This window comes from Neovison vison, chromosome 1 (genome assembly GCF_020171115.1).
Source record: "Neovison vison isolate M4711 chromosome 1, ASM_NN_V1, whole genome shotgun sequence".
NCBI lineage: Eukaryota > Metazoa > Chordata > Mammalia > Carnivora > Mustelidae > Neogale > Neogale vison.
Window position 1 is genome coordinate 181437927 of NC_058091.1, and position 19569 is coordinate 181457495.

Here is a 19569-nt window from a genome sequence, read left to right on the forward strand (position 1 = left end):
GATCTCAACCAAGGTGGGGGGTGTTCTGGGACTTGCCTCCATCTAAATTATTTCAAAATCCAGCTCCTGAATACGGGAACGAGTTTCAAAAGCACTGAGCCCACTGGGGTGCCTGGGTGGCTCAGTGGGTTAAAGCCTCTGCCTTCGGCTCGGGTCATGATCCCAGGATCCTGGGATCGAGCCCCGCATCGGGCTCTCCGCTCAGCAGGGAGCCTGCTTCCTCCTCTGTCTCTGCCTGCCTCTCTACCTACTTGGGATCTCTGTCTGTCAAATAAATAAATAAAATCTTAAAAAAAAATGTTTTAAAAGCATTGGGCTCACCTTGAGGTTATTTCTTCAGCCATATAGAAATTACTGTAGATGAAGGAAATATAAGACAGAGAAGTAAAATAGTTTGGGAGGGGTTGGTTTTTTTCGTTTTTTTGTTTGTTTGTTTTGTTTTTGTTTTTAATGAAGTTTCCCTGATAGCTTGCCTGCTGGAAAAAGCAAAGAGTTTTCATAACAAAATCTAGCTGTTGTACATATGAAATATCCCCTACAAAATAACTCCCCTTCCCCAGGATGCTATAACACATATTGTACACCTGAATGATAACTATTGACTTACAGGAAGGGATTCTTTCCTCCTTTAGCTTTCATATTCTCGCAAGGTCCATAATCCCAAAGATAAGTATTATCTATTCAAAATGTAATCTGGACCTCTGATGACACTAACTTGTACTTTCTTGTATAAGCAGGGGATTCAGATCCATGAAGTCAATATATAAAGCAGAGTTCGACCATGGCAGTCCATGGCAATCACTCAGCTCATTGAAAGAAGCAATTTGTGTCAGATTCATATGGCTTCGATTTATTTACACAGATTGAACCACTGAGGGTCATTTGATGTTCAAGCCTTATTTTGAAGGTGGCACATAATTCAGGAATGCTGTATCAGAAGAGCCATCTCTGGGGACTAATTCTCAAGAACCAGGATAACATGTATCTGCTTTGTCGATTTCCATTTAAGCAGAATTAAAGGTTACCCTACCAGATGCTCTAGACACTAGTAACGAACATGCATTTCCCCCCGTGAGTATTGTAATAAATTCAGAAAAGGTCCAGTTCTGACACCCAAAAGGCAGCAACATTATATCACTGACAACATGCTATTAGCAATCATTTTCACTTATTACTGTTCTTCAAGCTTACACTGGGCTGGCTTGTGATTTGCTTTATTGTGTCTTCATAGCATTTTCCAGTTGGAGCTAGAGAGTGGCATTTTTTGTGTACACACTGCAATTTTTCACACACAGTATAACAATAGCTTCTCACGGATTCCGGGCATTAAGGGGCTCAACATCACACTGGACTATTGTCTCCCCAACCACATTCCGGACAGAAGAGCGATATTCTTAGAGTCTAATGGAACTGAACTTAACCTTCATCCTCTTTTTCAAAGGGCTTCCCCACAAAGGACCAACATACCACCTCAGCCCCACGTCACTCACATGTACAATCCTACCCAATGTACATGTGGATGATTTTTTCCAATATTCCCTTGTCCAAGCCTTCCATTCCCACTTCTGAACCTTCTGCCTGTGGTACTTGTAATGAATAACGTTTTCTCAAATCACTGTAGATGCCTGAGTCCTTTCTTATGCGGGTAATTCACAGAGAACATGTGTGGATTTAAGGCTTAAATGTTCCAAGTCAGGTTGGCAGCTGGCCAAAGAGAAATAATTTTCTGATTTGTTTATCCCAAAGAGTAATGAAGAAAAAAAAAGGGAGAGGTAGAAGGGAGGGCAAGAAGGAGGGGAAGGAAGGAGGAGAGAAAAAGAGATTGTTTGGGTAGAAATTAGAAGTGAGCCAAGAGAAATGGCTTTCATCACCTGGGGAGGAGGAAGGCAGAATTAACAAGAAGGAGGGACACAGACTTCTGAGGGAGCTTTAACCTGGGATGGGCTGTATTCCTGCACTTCAACGGATAAATTCTCCACCTCAGAACAGAATATTTGTTTGCTAGACGGCATAAAGATGGTATGGCGGATGCTTGCCAATTTTCAGAAGCCTTGCTTACATTTTGGGGAATACCCCATACCAAAAGTCCCCATAGGAGACAGGAGCGAATTCCAGACAGATGTTGAAAAATCTAGAAACTCACTGCTCTGGCTTCTCCAGTAGGCAGGGTCTGGGCATGTGCCCCAGGCCACAGCCTTTACATTGGAAGGCAGGGTGCAAAGATGCAGGGACTGGGGGGTGGGGGGGCGGGGGATTCCCACTGGGGGAGAAGTGGCGTGAACTGACCCCTTCCTCAGGCAGTAGTGGCAGCAGGACACACTGGGGGTCTATCACAGAGGTTGCCGTGCCCAAGTGCTTCCACCGTATTCTCACCACGCGTGCTCTGTGACACCATCTTGGGCATTTTTTTTTTTCCTAGCTGCAGAGCCCCAAACTGGTTTTCAAGCCCTCCTATTGCTTCTGTAACTTACCCCATATTATTTTAAGAAATTACTTTTCTGCCTAAAACAGCCAAACTGGGATAGTATGTAACCTCACCTATGATGTATATAAAATATACATATGAAACTATAATATGAAATTTATATGTACATATGAAATTCCCTGCTCCAGTGTAATAGCTTTGTGTCAAATTCCCATAATCTTACAACTCAATAGAAGAGAATAACACCATTACTACTATTCAACCCCATTATTTGATAGATGGGTTTCTTCTGTCAAGGGTTAAGGAGATCACGAAAGGTCAACCAACTCCGACAGCAGAGTGAGGACGAGAATGATTTCTAGTTCACTGCCCTTCCCACCACACTATGCTGATAGCACCTCGATTACTGGGTGTGGCATTTCAGTTATAGATCGCTTTTGTATTGATTGGGCTTTGCTTTGCCTTAAGAAAGATCATTCTAGGCTTGTATTTGATTGAGTTATCTGTATTTGGTTATCTGTTGACTTATTAGTATTGAGATAGACCGACCATGATGGGGACCTCAAAAAAAGGTATTAACTAAGAGAACGGACTCGATAGAATAAGGATAGGAGGAATGAGGATATAGCAAACAAGTTTCTACTCTAACACTCCCTCCTTTGGAAAATATATTGAACTAAAGCAACATCCTTTTGAGCGGTGCTGCATAGCTGCTTTCGCTGCTCTGGAGTCCAGAATTTGAACGGAACCCAGTTCACAGATACATAGAACTATAACACTTAGAATATTTCCTCAACTCTGGACCATGTGAGGAAAACAAAAAGATCTGTTGAAAGGAAATGAACACAATATACAAGGAGAACTATCTACATGTACCATTAACTTTAACACAAGGATACATAGCAAAGTTTTTCCATCACATTCAAGTGTCAGTTTCTGATTACTTGGTGCTTTATAACAATGTGTAGTTTAGCCTCTAGCTTGGATCAGTTTGAAACCTTTTACTTCTTGAAGTGTCCGGTGTTTGTCTACACGTGAATGCATTTTTGTCCCATGTTACCTCTGCTTCATGTTGCCTTCATACGTCAGGGCCATAACTTGTTTTGTGAAATGAACTTCTCCTCTCTCACCCAGTAATTGCTGAAATTCTTTGGCAAATGCTGATAATCCAACAGGATTTCCCGGGAGATATGCTTCTCTCCAACAGGCTTTGCAAAATGTCTGGCACTAAGAGACCACCTACTTTCTCTAGAATGGCTTCACTGACTTGAGCATTTTGTGTTCTAAATAATCTATACCTTAAATTTTTTTTTTCATTTTCTGGCATGATAGGAAAATGGAAAGTCTTGCACACTAATTATTCTTTGACAAGTAGCCTGTCTTTCTTGTTAGGGTCCAAGTTGAAATCAGATTCACTATTGTGTGGAAATGTGGACTATGCACATTCACACACTCGCACACAACACACACAAAACACACACACACACACACACACCCAGCTCACATCCAGGATCAAGTGGCTTGCAAAGCCAAAACTGGGAGCCTACCAGATTGCCACATCCCTTATCCTCAGGCACTCTTGAAACTCAATCTTTCCTTTGAGCAGGAGGTATTTAGTCCTATCTCCTTGAGAGATCCAATTTTAATAACTTTCCCTACTCTTCCAAATCGAAGCTGAACTCACAGATTGCTTCTAACATCCTTTAAAAGTACTGTGTATTATCTGTAGAATAGAGGATCCATTGTGTGGGTTATCCAAACTATAAATAATCTAAAACCGACACATCCTGGGTTGAATAAAGCATTACCTTTCTGAGACCAAATTATAGCATTAATTATATTTGGCTTCAGCAAATATTAACATTTCTTTACACGCCCTAAGCCCAAACATCTAATGACGAGACTTGAGTATAAGCTAGAATCACGCTGCTCCCTGAAGAAAGCCAAACTTACCATTTAAACCACTAACAATAACCTACAGAGCAGTTCATCCCCACGGGGCAGGTCAGCTTGAAGCCAACATTTGTTCCATCCTCTAGATATGGCAGGTCTGTCTTTTCTACCTCGACTTAGATGGTCCTAGCCAGCCTTGCTGGTGGCACAGTCCTTGATACACAGGGACACATAAACTGCTTTTAATGGTACATTTGCGGCTCTCAAAGTGGATGAGCAAGGTCTGGAAATGCTATTATTGTAACAGCTGCCACACTAACCCTCTATGAGAAGTTCATATTCTGTCTGCCTGGAGTCTAAGGGTCCAAATGTTTCAAGTCTGGAAGGTGGGAGTGGGGGGCGAAGGGAGGCAAAATGACGTTCACAGCAGGATTCCTGAAAACATCAGAACACTGTCTGTTCTTGCCTTTTGTGAAGTCGGCCCTTGAGCTATTTGTTCAGGTTTCCCTACCAACTTCATGATGAATGAGGTTTTCCAAGGGCTTTTCCACACAGCGCTGTTATTTCACTGGGGTTCGGTGAGTACTTTAAACAGATGAAGACAAAGAAAGCCAGCCATATAATTCAGTGTCTGATTGCTTTTCCACATGTCAGTGGTGAGAAGTACAACTCTGCCTTGAGCAGCTCTGAGTGGCTGCCTGATTGAATCCAGTAAAGGCTGATAAATTTTGGAATGCTCTTTCAGCACAAGAAAAATAGCATCTTGATGGAATACGGTACTGCAGTGCTTTGCACCTGCAAGAGACACCTCGAAATTGGGGCTTTTCACCATGGGGCATGAAGAAGGAGAAGCAAAAGGGCATTTTCCAAACCCTCCATCGCGTCATCAACATCTGGAGGATGAGAGCTGACCCACATTTTTTTTTTAACTTCAAATGATTTTTTTTTTTTTTTGGAAACACGAGGGCAATTATAGTACATAAGTAATGGTTATTAATTTAGGAGCAAATTAATTTCAATAGTGAGTGTCTCCAGACACAAAATCTTAAAAGATACAGGGAGGAATAAACAGAGAGTTTATTTTACTTATATTACACATTTTCTACTGCCTGGGGAAAGAAAAGTGTTTTTCTCTAACAGCTTTCCAGGGATGGGTGAGAAGAGACGGGTTCCTAAGATCCACACAAGCTATCTCTTGGGAGGCTACATAGCCTCTCTGTCTCTACAAATAAGAACATCTGATCACGATGCAGTGAGCTGACCAAAAACAAGGGATAGAGAACAGGATCAAAGCTTGGGGTACAATTTAGTGCCAAGGGGAAGCAAGGCTTCCTGCCCCGAGTTAAGCACGGAGTCACCTCCATGACTCGGTTGCAGAAACATCACCACCTGGTACCTCAAAACCTTCCCTAGAGGGTAATTTTTGCTCCTCGATTCCTTTGTGAGAGTTGGTGTAAAAGGCTTTAAGTGACACATGCACGAGGAGCAGCTTTCCCTAGGACCCTAGGCACAGTATATTCCGTACAGCTAAATAAAAACAGCTTTCAGTAAAATTACACATAATCAATAGTCCGTCCACTGATCCAAATGCCCCAGGGGCCCATTTCTGAAGGTTTTATCGTATCTGTATTCCAGGCGTGCGTATGGTGGAGCCTACCGATTCCCACACAGCTGTTTTTCTCCTGTTAGTGCATGATTATTTTCAAGTGTTTTACTAGAACAGATGTTTTAAGAGCATGCTGAGTACACGTCTTTCCTCAACTTTTTTATTTACATACACAGCAGACTGCCATGCTGCTATCCTTTTGATACTGTGGGGGTAGGGGTGCCGTTAGCCTACAACATCGGTTGTCTTCAACATTCCTTTCTTTTTTTTTTTTTTTTTTAAGATTTTATTTATTTATTTGACACAGAGAGAGAGCAGAAGCAGGGGGAGCAGCAGGCAGAGGGAGAGGGAGAAGCACACTCCCCACTGAGCAGGGAGCCTGACGTTGGGCTCGATCCCAGGACCCTGGGATCATGACCTGAGCACAAGGCAGAGGCTTAACTGCCTGAGCCCCCCAGGTGCCTTTCCTCAACATTCTTAAGCAGAGGCACTTCTGACTCGTTCCCTCCCCACAGTCACTGCTCACACAGACCCTCTCAATCCCTGTCCCTCTGTCACTTGCTTTCTCCGATCCTCTCTCTCATCACACTGTTTGAACTTGGGTTTTCCACACCGAGATTTCTGAAGCAGGAGCAGACCCAAAACACCCATGTCCTGAAAAAGAACGCGGGTTTCTCTGCTCGGTTCGTAACCTGCTCCAAATGGTTAAATTTAGACAACAGCTTATTTCCTGCGAGTCAGCTTGTACTTCTGCTTGAACCTACTGCAAAGTCAATCCCATATTGGTGTCACAAAAATCTGTTACCATGGAAAATAATAAGCTGCCACACGTTCATCCAAAGAGGCTGCCAACCTTGTCGATTTTGCATCAGCAGAATGTACACAGCCCTAAATGGAAAAGTCTTCCCACCTAAAGAATGTGATTTCAGGTCTCTAAAGCAGGGGCCACTGACAGATTTGTGCCTTCAATACAATTTTAAGTGATTCTCCAAGGCATCTTAGTAGGTAAGTCAAGGTGTTTTCGCAGCCCTCACTCCTTGCCTGTTTATAAACTGCTTCTTTCAGGATTAACACAGTTGTTCAAGGGACTTTAGAATTTTTCTAAATTTAGGATATCTGAGGAAGCTAACTGGAGGTGGGGAGAGGGTGATTATCCTTTTCAATTCCTCTCTGCCCATAGAGACAGGGCCTTCCTCGTCACAGTACTTAAGTTCAGGACAGCTTTATTCTTCCCACAAATGCATCTTCCATTCAGAGCTTTCGAAGTTGTCAAATGTCAAAATCAAATGGCCATTTCCAGTCAAGCTCCCCTTTACAGCTCCCCAGTCAGCTCATTGTCAATAGTGCAACCAACATTAACCGAGTCCCAGTTATAATTCATGTTCTCTGCTATGTGCTAGGGACCTTGGTGGGAGGAGATGGGGCCATTTTCTGGTAGAGAAGAAACACGTTACAAACAGTAAATAGACTCTTGAGCCACCACAGCCTTGTGCGGAGGACAGCACCAAGGACCCTAGGGAAATACTCATCTTATCTCTACACGAATGGGTGAACTCACTTTGAGGGAGAATTTCTAGAGAAGGGAACTTTTCTTTCCCCGCTTCCATTCCACTGACTCTTTCTGACTGAGAAAGAAGGGCTAGCGTTGGTGGAAACAAATGTTAATTATCAAAGCAGAGCAACAAGATGCTAACTGGGATTTTCCCTGCAATGGTGGGATGTTGGCTGAAGCATCAGATCTGAGGACACTAGATGAGGAGAAATTCTTCCTTCTGCGGAGAGATGTCCGAGCATTCTCGTGAGACTTATTAAAGGTGGCAGAACTTGCCTATCAGTGTCCATCTCCCACTTCCAGCCCACATAAGAGTAGGCTAGAGATTCATGACGGAGTTTATTTCAAGAGAATTCATAGAAGTAGAGAAGGTGATAGCAAAATGCTCCCCTCTGCCTCCCATAGGTGCTTGGCCAGCAGATGGCTTCCTGATAAGGATATCAGAAGCCAGCCCTACGCCACCACTGAAACTGAGTGCAAGAAAATTCTTGGCAGAAATTAACACAAATTCCTAGATTTGAGGGAAATTCAATAGGCAGCCTCATGCCCGTGGAAGCATAAATGTAGGAGGCCATCTAAGGCGAATGGCAATGACAGAAACAATCATTACCATGCAAGAAGGGAGCACAGCATTTGTTCAGACTTGAATGGAAATAAATTTGAAATTTCTGTGACTGGGCGAGAACTTGGGGAGTAACAAGGCATGAAATGCCTGATGGGGCCTCACCTAAGAAAACTGACTATAACCAAGTGCTCCCAACAGGAACCTCTATAGTATATACTGTTGGGATCCCGGGTATCTGAGGAAGTGTCACGATGCTCATTAAACCACATGAGGAAAGAGTAGAGAGTGGAGGAGGGGAGCGGGAGGTACTAGTTAAGTCAACATCTAAGCAACAGAAAGGGATAGAGAAATAGAAAACTCAAAACCTTTGTAGGGTCTCTATTGGTCAGTGTGGGCCATCATAACAAGACACCATACCCTGGGTGGCTTAAATAACAGAAATTTATTTCTCACCGTGCTGGAGGCTAAGAAGTCCAAGATCATGGTGCCAACCAGTTTAGCTACTGTTAAAAGCTCTCTTCCTGATTTGCAACTGATCATCTGGTCACAGTGTCCTCACAGGGTGGGACGAAAGAGGGAGCACCTGGAGGTCTCTTCTCTGGCAGGCTCAAATCCTCTCACATCAGGGCCCCACCCTTATGACTTCATTTAACCTTAATGACCTCTGCAAAGGCCCTAGCTCCAAATGTAGTCACCCTGAGGGGTAGGCGTTCCACCTTTGACTTCTGGGAGCAAACAGTTCCGTCCACAGCAGTCTCATTAATTAACTAATTAATTAATTAATTAATTGTGAGAAGGCATCTGAAGAAAACTAAATTATAGGCACTCTCTACCCACATGCAAAATGTCTTAAAGATAAGAGGTGGGGAGAAAAAGTGTCTGATTTTCTGCTTAACTCTTCTCTGAGGAAAAGAAATGGTAAGTGATCTGAAAATACAAAAAAAGTGCCAGAAGGGAAGTTCATTAGAAAAGCAAATCACAATGAGGAAAAGAGGAAAAGGAAACAGGGAGCGTATGCCTATTGTGTTCATAAGAAACTATATAACTAATTGAATGCATACGAAGCCTATGGTTGATTTATGGTGGGAAATAAATTTGAATGTAAATGCCATGTAAAAAATGATGTAGGATCTTAAACTTTAAAACTCTGAGTTTGTAGAACACCTAAGTATGTAGAATAGTTTTAAATAAAACTGACTTGAAGAAAGAGAAATTATAGAAAGGAAAAATTCAACCATGCATTTACTGCATTTATCATGCAGTTCTTATCAGAACCTGATTTATAACCAAATCTTTGAGGAAAATTTGTTGGCCTGCTTGAAAGAATAAAAGACAATGTAAATATGCTAGATAAATGTGCGGGTTATTTATTATAAACTCTAAAATAGTCTGTGCTTCTTAAAGGGAAAAAAAGCTACAGTGAGATATGAATTTAAAGTAATAAAGTTCAAGATGGTAGACTATGCATATGCCTTTGCCTCTTCTCCTTTGAAACTCATTAAAATGGCAGTTAAAAAAGACACAAGGAAGTAAATTCATAAAAGTGCTGAGAACATATGGGACATCAATGGACCAGATATTTTTGCAGATTTCTGGATGACAGAGTAGGGAATAGAATGGTTCTATGTATACATGAAAGCAGAGGGAGCCATCACTCAAACGATGATCAGGAGGGAGGGCTGAAGCAGGAAGTTAATCGTGGAATTCTCCAGAAAGAGCAAGTAAAAAGAGCAGGAGGACCAATTGCCAAAATTTTAAAATGCCATAAAATGGATAGAAAACAAAGTTTGAGACATCCTTCGGACTATAGAGCAGAAAAGACAAATTGAAAATGTGAGCAAAAAGATAAGAGACATATAAAAATCAATCCAGGTTGGCCAGCGACTGATTAACAGAAATCCTATAAAAACGACACAGAGGTACAAAGGAAAAGATTCCATTTTACCCTGATGAGTGGCCTGGGGGCATGTAATGGAATCCAGAAGAAAAGAAATGGAATCCTAGCACACTACATGTCTCGGCAGTAAAAAATAATTACATACTTATAGTAATATAAAAGATTGATTATTTTTAGCCTCAAAGGCAACAAACATAGTCAGAGAGCACAGAAAGTATGGTTGTAATTGCAGAACAGAATGTAAATGTTATCAACCTTGACAATATAAAAGCCAAAATTAAATTGAAGGAACATGGGAAGAAAAAAAAAAATGTAAAGAAGGAGCAGGCAAGAGAGGGAAAGGACTAATATTTTCATCCCAGAGCAAAATCAAGTCAATTGACTAAAAGAAAGGGAACAAGAGATCGGATTATTGATATTTTTTCTAAAGTTATGAAAAGAACCAAAAGTAAAACTGAAAATACAAATGTAACCACCAAAGTTAAGGAAAAGGGTGAGGGAGCCAAATTGCCATCTCTCACAGCACCGAGTAAGGGGAAATGGTCCAAGGTCATTAAATTAAGAAATAGGTGTTGATGATTTCTATTCAATAGCTACCAGAATTTCTTTTTAATGGTTCAAAGAAATGCTGGTGGAAATGAGCCCGGGAACGTGAGGAAGAAAGCAGAGAGGTTTCCCTCCTTCCCCATCATAAGCTCATCTGTATTTCTGATCTCTTACCTTGGGTATATATTATTTAAGCAAAAACAAATACATAAGAACAAATTCACCGAAACTTAAATATTAAACCAATGCCAACTTTCTCCTTTTTCCAAATGCTGAGTGAAGTTAGGGCCATAGCCAGGAGTGGGAAGCAGATTTTAATCTTGCAAGAAACTGACTGAGGAGTACAACAGCCAATGTAAATAGCTCAAAAGAAATGTATAGGCACCGAAACAAAAAAAAAAATCTTTTATCCTGTCTCTGTTCTCTCTCTCTCTCTCTCACACACACACACCCCACAGAATTTGCATGTATGATTTTACCCCTGTATCTCTTGAGACACACAACACACTGTGGGAACTACTTCTTCATAGATTGAAATAAAAATCCTTGGATAAAACCAACTCATTCTAAAAATAAGTTGCATGTTCCAAGACACAAAATGCGGAACAAATGGTAAACATGTTATTACCTCTTTCCCAAAGAATATGATCAAAATAGGCATATAGCCCAACCAGGCTCCAACACCCCTAAGACCCTTGATTCAACCAAAATGTGGGTTAGTGAACTTTTTCTTTTTTTTTTTTTTTAAAGATTTTATTTTTTTATTTATTTGAGAGAGAGAGACAGTGAGAGAGAGAATGAGCGAGGAGAAGGTCAGAGAGCGAAGCAGACTCCCCATGGAGCTGGGAGCCTGATGTGGGACTCGATCCCGGGACTCCAGGATCACGCCCTGAGCCGAAGGCAGTCGTCCAACCAACTGCGCCACCCAGGCGTCCCTAGTGACCTTTTTCTATAAAGGACTGGAGAGTAAATATTTTCGTCTTTGTGGATTATACTCACCTCTGCCATTGTAGCATGAAAGCTATGGGAGAGAGTATGCAAATGAATGGGCGTGGGTGTGTTCCAATAAAATTTATCTACAAAACAGGCTGTTGGGCAGTATTTGGTGGGATATAGCTTACCCACCCCTGAACTAAAGATCAAGGACAATAAGGCAATCTCCAGTTATTAAAGGGAAAACTTGTGGCTACTTGTGTGCTATATGTAATTCCTGATGTTCAAATGCCTTTTGAATAAGCTCTGGTCAAAAAAAAAAAAAAAACGCTCACGTATATCCATTCCATTCCCCTTTCCTTCCTGTCATTCACACAACAATAAAAGAAAAACAATGATCAAGTCAGCTGTCCCTGGAAATGCCCCTTAGTCAGCCAACATATTCATCTCTTATTTCTCCATCAAAAGGAGAAGCCCATTTTGGGGCTTCAACTTTCGTTACATTTGAAAATACCATTAAAGAAAGAACTGTGGCACTCTTTCAACATCAGCTGGCAATGACATCTAGCTTTAGATGGCTCACAGGGATGTTTAGAGCTTCAAACAGCTGACATTGGGTAAACATAGAGACCAAAGCACCTGACCAGGACAAGGATAGTTCATGGAAAACTGTAACCTTAATCACGATCAAATAACATTTGTGAAGCAACTTGTTGTTCCGGGCGCCTAATTGAATACTACATCTGACTGTGTGTTTGTTTAATGAGTTGACAGTGTGGCTAAAAAGCAAGATTCAAATATCAAATCAGCCTTCCTCACGAAAATCCTGATTATATTTGTGATGGCTGTGAGTGAAACAGGGTCCTAAATAGAATTTTAGAGAGCATTAAAATGGGACCAAAAAGGATGAAAAATCACGAGTGACAAGGAAAAGCACATTTGCTATGTGACAAAAAAAAAAAAGAGTAACAAGGCATATCAGGCTATGTTCCAACCACATAAAGGAATCCTCAAAACTGACTTGGGCAGCTCCTATCAGATACTACCTGATTATAAATACAATGCCCAAGTGCAAAGGGGAAAGACCCCCAAATCTTACAAATCACAGTGTATCCAAGCTTGAAGGAGACTGACAACAATAACCCTTGGCACGTGTACAAAAGATTTAATTCTAACTAAAAACGAATGTTGTACAGCAGTAGACGACAGGTTTTGGGAAAGTATATTTTATTTTGTGTTGTGTTTGGTTTTATTTCAGTAGCTTTAGAGAAAACTAAGCTCATGAACATACGCAGTGAACACACACCTGGGTACACACTAGCATGTACACAACAAAGCTAGGGAGGCTATTTGAGATTCAGTAAGAAGATCTTTTGAATGATCGATTCTCTCGGCAGCCACTCCATATCCTTCATAGACAAAGGACATTTCCCAATTCTGACCAGAAGAAAAATATATGATCCACACACAAGGCTTATTTGTTCAAATCCCACCCCAATCTTCACAGATACTTTTTAATCAACATGCAAATGAGGCAAGCTTCCCTGCGAAATTACTGGCTCCTTATTTAATTTTAGCATTAAAATAATAATTGGCACCTAAAGACTCTTCTTTAGCCCAAAAGCTTTCAACATGTGAAAACTGTAGGAGCACTGCTCAGCTGAACATACACATTCATTATAAGAAATAGGAAAGACCACCATTATAAATGAAGGCTTCTCTCTCTAGGAAAAAATTTGCAAAGTAAAAGTAGGTCTAAATGAACACCCAGTCAGTCCCCTTTCTTGTCAGTCCTGCCTTTGCTCACTGTGTTCAGGTACACACGTGTCCTATGAAATGACCCACATTCTTGATAGCTCTTATTCCCTATTTTGTAATCAAAACTGTCCATTATCTAAGTCGGGGGTGACCAGCTAAAGATCTGAGGAAGTATTTCAACCAGAGCTATCACTTACCAGTAAAGAAGAGTGCTAGCCCTTCCCAAATAACAAATACATTTAACGGGAACTCTCCACACTGTGGGCATCCCAGGGGTCCTGTGACTGAGTCAACGGGACAAACAGCTCAGGGCCAAGGGGCCTTACGGATCCGTGGAGTCACACTGTTTATTCCATTTTCGAGCTGACCTACACATAAACCAGCAAAGTCCATTTAAATGGACTAATCAACGTGGACTCTAACGGGTGACTTGGAAGTTCATGATAAAAGGGCAGGGAAGAGAGTTTTCCATGATAGAGAGAGATGTGAAGCAGATAAACTCAATCTGTGGACAGAAACTGATGAACTGGCATCTTTAAACAAGACATCTCTTACACAGGATCCGTTTGAAGTTCATTTTGAAATCTCCATGAGGCTATATGCTTGTGTTTTCTAAAACACATTAAATGAACGTTTAAAAGTTAGTATGTTTGGGGCACCTAGGTGGTCCTTCTCCCCGGACCCTTCCCCCCGCCCCCCACTACTACACACTCTCTTTCTCTCTCTAAAATAAATAAGATTTTAAGATTTTAAAATCTTAAAAGATTTTAAGATTTTTTTTAAGATTTTATTTTTTTTTAAGATTTTACTTATTTACTTGAGAGAGAGACAGTGAGAGAGAGCACGAGCGAGGAGAAGGTCAGAGAGAGAAGCAGACTCCCCGTGGAGCTGGGAGCCGGATGCAGGACTCGATCCCGCGACTCTGGGATCATGACCTGAGCCGAAGGCAGTTGTCCAACGAACTGAGCCACCCAGGCGTCCCAATGAATCTTTTTTTAAACAAAGTTAATATGTTTGAGATATATGAGTGAGATGACTAGATTGGTGATGGATTGATGATGGCTACATTTTATACACTTAGATATTTATCCCATTATATTATAGAGAAGAAAACAGAATTAGCATTTCTCAAAATGGACCCAAGAACCACATGTATCTGAATCACTGGCTATTTCTTTTAAAACACATCTATATTCCTGGACCCCACCATATAGTTTCTGATACAGAATATCTGGGCAAGCCAAAAGATCTGCACTTTTAGTAGATTCCCTAAGTGATTGAATGACGGTATTTCCAGGGAATGCTATATTATATTGCTTCCAGTTCATATTTTATTTACTGATGCCCAACAACATGGCGACATGCAAAATGTCGTCAGAAATAAGATATGAGTTTCTAAACCAACAATCTGAAAATAGTAGTCATCCCCTCCTAAGGCCAGCCACCAGGACACTTGTCTTGGTGACAATGATAGCACAAAATAAATAAATAAATAAATGAAAAGTGTCCTCTTGATTGCCTCAGCTGGAATCTGGTAAACAGCCACTTCTCCCTCTTTTTATTAGTTAAAGAGGCACAGGGCCAAACCCAAAGTCACACACAGGGCACTATCTATTTTATAAGGATGGTTTACCTGAAGACATGTGTCAACTATGATCAAGTAAGGATTGACAGGGTAGGCAGAAATGGGGTGCGGCTCTGAGATGAAGAGGAATTAAATGAATAACTCAAAAAAGATGGAGCCTTATAAAGCTCAATGAAAATAATCTTCAATAAATCAGGTAATGTAACTCAATATTCAATCAAGTAACTCAATATTCCGCAAATGAATTTTGCACACACTCCCCAAAAAGGGGGGAAAAAGGAAGAAAAAGAACACAGACATCTTCAGACTGTTGCAGTAACTTAATCCAGTGACTTACTTCTCTAGGTGAAGGTAGTTACATACTAATGATGCTAGAAACCTTTCCTCTCCTAGCTCTGCCCTGTGGATTCTCGTCTCTAAACTAACATTGACCACTCCTGTAACTAACACTGAAATTATTGGTGTTTTTTATTTATTTATTTCATTTATTATTTATTTTTAAAACAAGTTAATTTGTATTTAATAAGATGCTAATTGAGTGCTTAAAATATTTCCCATCTTTGAGTCTGATTTGATGAGCCTTCTGGAAACTTACGATGGGAACTTAGATAGGCAAGATAAACCAACTATGTAAAATAGAGAAAGAACACATCATTCATATTTTATGTAATTCAGCAACTATCCTTTTCCTTCAGCCTGTGTACTAGACTCTGCAAAGGATGTGAGTCAGGGGAAGGGGTCACATGATAAGGACCCAGAAAGAAATACAAAGTATGAAGGATTTCAAAGAAAGGAAAGATCATCTTAATGAAATCAGGAAAGCTTTTGTAGAGTAAATGGCACAGATAAGCCTTAAAAGAGAAGTAAAATTTCAACAGTTCAGATCTAGAAAATAAAAAAAGGGGAAAAATCCAGGTGGTAAAAACAACATGACCAAGATATACAAGTTATATAAGTAGAGATTAAAAATAAATTTTGCACATCACAGCATAGAGGTTGAAACAATATATCAAAGATCCCCCATGAGTTAACCACAGCATCAGGAGCTGGAAATACAAAAATTAATAGAACCTGAGTCTCCTTCGTGAGAACTCACAGTATGGAGAGAGGCATGTTGAGTTCTTGATGGATGAGCTCAGAGGATAATCAGCAATTTGACAGCAGAACCGTGAAGCAAGGCTGCCCATTGGAAGGAGAAGAAGGAAGAGCCAAGGTGAGAAGGCTACACAGGAGGGACCTGGGGAAAAACACTTGCAACTTTCATTTACATTCCACTCAAAGATCAAATACTCCTCAAAAAGATTTTCTAAAGATGGAGACGAAGAAGATCAGCAATCCAAGAGAAAATGGGTAAAGGTACATGGACAGTTCACAGAAGAGAAAGTAGAAGCAGCCCTTACACACAGGAAAAGATGCTTACCCTGGCTGTTGATAAGAGACATGTAAGTTAAAACTACACCAAGATACCATTTCTCACTAGACTGATAGAAAACCCTGGGCTTGGCAGTTCAGAGTACTGTTTGTAAGGCTCTAAGGTGATCAGTGATCTCCCATTTTGCTGGAGGAAATACAAAAATAGTACAAACCCTCTGGGAGGGTGAATTTAGCACTATCTAAAATACTTTTTAAAAAAGATTTATTTATTTATTTGTGGGGGCAGGGACAGAGGGAGAGGAAGAGAGAGAATCTCAAGCACTCTTTTGCCTGAGTACAGAGCCTGACTTGGGGCTCGATCCCACAACCGTGAGATCATGACCTGAGCTGAAATCAAGAGTCAGACACTTAACTGACTGAGCCACCCAGGTGCCCCTAGAATACCTTAAATTATATCCGTGGTTTGCATTCTACTCCAGGGGACAGTGCTCCTCTAGATCTAATCACCACTTGGCAAAAAATTTGGAGAATAGAAGGAAGGACATATTGAAAACACCCAAGGGTACGATTAGCCAGATTCAGTATGAATAAATTCTAACAGACAAATGATTCCTGTTCCAAAATAGATGGCATGAATAGGGGAACTGAATTCAGACTGATTCCTGAATAATTCTAAGGAATTACCATTAATGCTTAGATGTGCTAATGCCATCAGGGTTTTTTTGGTTTTTTTTTTTTTTAGGTTTTTATATGTTAGAGATACACACTGAATTATTTATAATTCAAATAATATGCAGTCTTAGATGTGCTTTAATCCCCTTAAAAATAAAATATGGGGAGATAGGAAAATCAAAGCAGCAAAGTGTTGACCATTATTGAAACTGGCTTATAGGTAAACAGGGATTCGTTACACCATTTTTGCTTTTCCTGTAGATACTTGAAATGTTTCATAGTTGAAAAGTTTTTTTTTTTTTAAAGGAATTACTGAAATATAACAGTATCATCTGGAGAGTGCCATGCCTTTGATGCTACCGGAAGGGAAAACTGAACATAACCTTCTAGGACTAAGAAAGATCCAGGAATAGAGCACTCAGGAAAACCCCTGGGCTTATCCATTTCTAGAACAATTACAGTCTGACAAAAGGTGATAGAAAACCAGATTGTAAAAGCCTGAAAGAAGTGGTCAAGGGGTTGAAATGGCAAAAATACACAGAGACAATTCTTTTTTTTTTTTTTAAAGATTTTATTTATTTATTTGACAGAGAGAAATCACAAGTAGATGGAGAGGCAGGCAGAGAGAGAGAAAGGGAAGCAGGCTCCCCGCCGAGCAGAGAGCCCGACGCGGGACTCGATCCCAGGACCCCGAGACCACGACCCGAACCGAAGGCAGCGGCCCAACCCACTGAGCCACCCAGGCGCCCCCACAGAGACAATTCTTATAAGGTTTTCTGGCCATTACTGAAAAGAGAGAAATTAGATGTAGAACACAATCAAGTGTCATGATGATTAATAATTAAATACCACAGAATCACTAAGTCAGTCGCATATTTCTGAAAGTCACTAAATTTTCCTAAGTGTTATAATATGGATATGGCACTAGGTCAGGAATCAGAATATCTAGATTCTAACCACAAACTTTAACTGGAAGAGCAAATCCATCTGTGAAAAAAAAAAAAAAGTAATAGTTTTGAAGATGTAAAACTCTAGGAATGTGGTTTGGGATTATCCTTCCCTCAAAGTACCTAAGAAGTGGGTAGGTTGTGGGCCATAAAAAAGAGCCAGGAGAGTGAAATTCAATGTCTTGTTCAACCAGGGGGCTCAGGACATAACCGTCATCTCTGCTTTGTACTTGAGCAGAGAGTTGGAGGGATCCGTCAAACCAGAAACAGAAACAAGGAACCAGGCCCAGACTGGAGTGTGAGTCTGCCTCTGGTTACTGCAAGGAAGTAATTTATTACCACTGGGCTATGAGGAAAGTTGGCGCTGACTGGGTCCACATGTCCCCTACCGTGAACTCTCTCCAGATGTTAGCTAGAACTGCTACGCATCATCAAAAATTTAAACAAGTCTGAAACGTCTCGTGAATAAGCTCCAGGCAAGTTTGAGGGAAAAGGTCAAGTGAGAGGACAGGAATTCCTGGGGCCCACAGCTCTCACCTGTTAGTTCTTTCATCAGACTCCAAATAAATATCTTGTAAGCGAAAGTGTATCACCAATTCACTTATTCAACAAGCCTCTTCTGAAGCCCTAATGTGCATGAGACTCCACACTAGGTGTTAGAGATGGAAAAGTAAATGTTCTTCACTGTAGTAGCATTAACACTCACGGCACTACCGATACAGTTTTGAACGCAAGGGAGCTTTACTTACAGCTGAGGAGGACCGGGAGAAGAAGCATGATGAGCCAACATGAGAACGTCTTCCTAACGCAGACGGAGCTGATCTGTTTACCCATACCTTGGGAGAAAACCAGGAAGCAGGTTCTAGCAGAAAGTGATTACAAGCAAAGCAACCACAACCTAGAAAGGAATACAGACAAAGTAATTAATTCCATAGGAAACTGAGGGATTTGGTGGGGGGCAGTGCACACAGAGAAATACAGAGGAAAACAACTGGACAAAAGATAATGCTGTTTATCAACACTTTCCATTTTGAATAGATAACAACTTCCACTGGTCCTGGCAAGAGATTTTGCATAGGATTTAGAAGGTGGAAGTAGTTAAAACATGTACCTACCTCAGGCTAGAAGGAGCATTGCCAGATTTCATCTGCAACTAGACACAGTGTGGACACAGCGCTCAAGTCTAGGCTCTTGTAAGTTCTAGGATACCTTCCCTTGGCTTTTTTCAAAAAATACATTACACTTCATCTTGAACACTACCACTTTATCTTGATTAGACTGGGCAAGTGTGTTCCCACCTTGGTCAAAATCACAAAGGAACATAGGATGGGCGGGTCCTACATCTTCTACAAAGTAAGGTCCTGGAACTGGACTAGTTTAGAAAGTGGCAAGAGTGACATAGTTTATATAGCAGAAGATTTAAATCAAAGATGCATAAAGTGGATTCTCCTTCTAAAGTAGGCAGTTTCCTTAGAAACTCACCCTATGATCAACTTGAGTAAGAAGCTCCTTGCTCAACTGCTCCATGTTCTCCACTCCGCAGAAGAACCTCATCCTTGCATCCTTCGCTAGGTACTCTGGAAGGTTCCACCTTACTTGAAGCGATCTGTGAGATGGGCAATTCCTCTACCTGACAGACGAGGGCAATGTAGAGCTTTTTGGCCTGCACAGGTTTAGCCCCTGTTAAACTCAGTGTTAACAATTCTGAGTATGACTACGCAAATGTACATTGTCTCATCCAGAAGGACAAAATCACAAAAAAGTGTGGCATATAAAGAAGACCGAGATGGGGCGCACTCATGTAAAAAAGATGAAA

General features: G+C 40.9%; 1 pseudogene; it reads right to left on the reverse strand.

The window, feature by feature from the left end:
* The window catches only part of LOC122917508, a 57585-nt pseudogene extending 38278 nt beyond the window's left edge, over window positions 1–19307 (reverse strand).
* Between the last annotated feature and the right edge of the window lie 262 nt (window positions 19308–19569).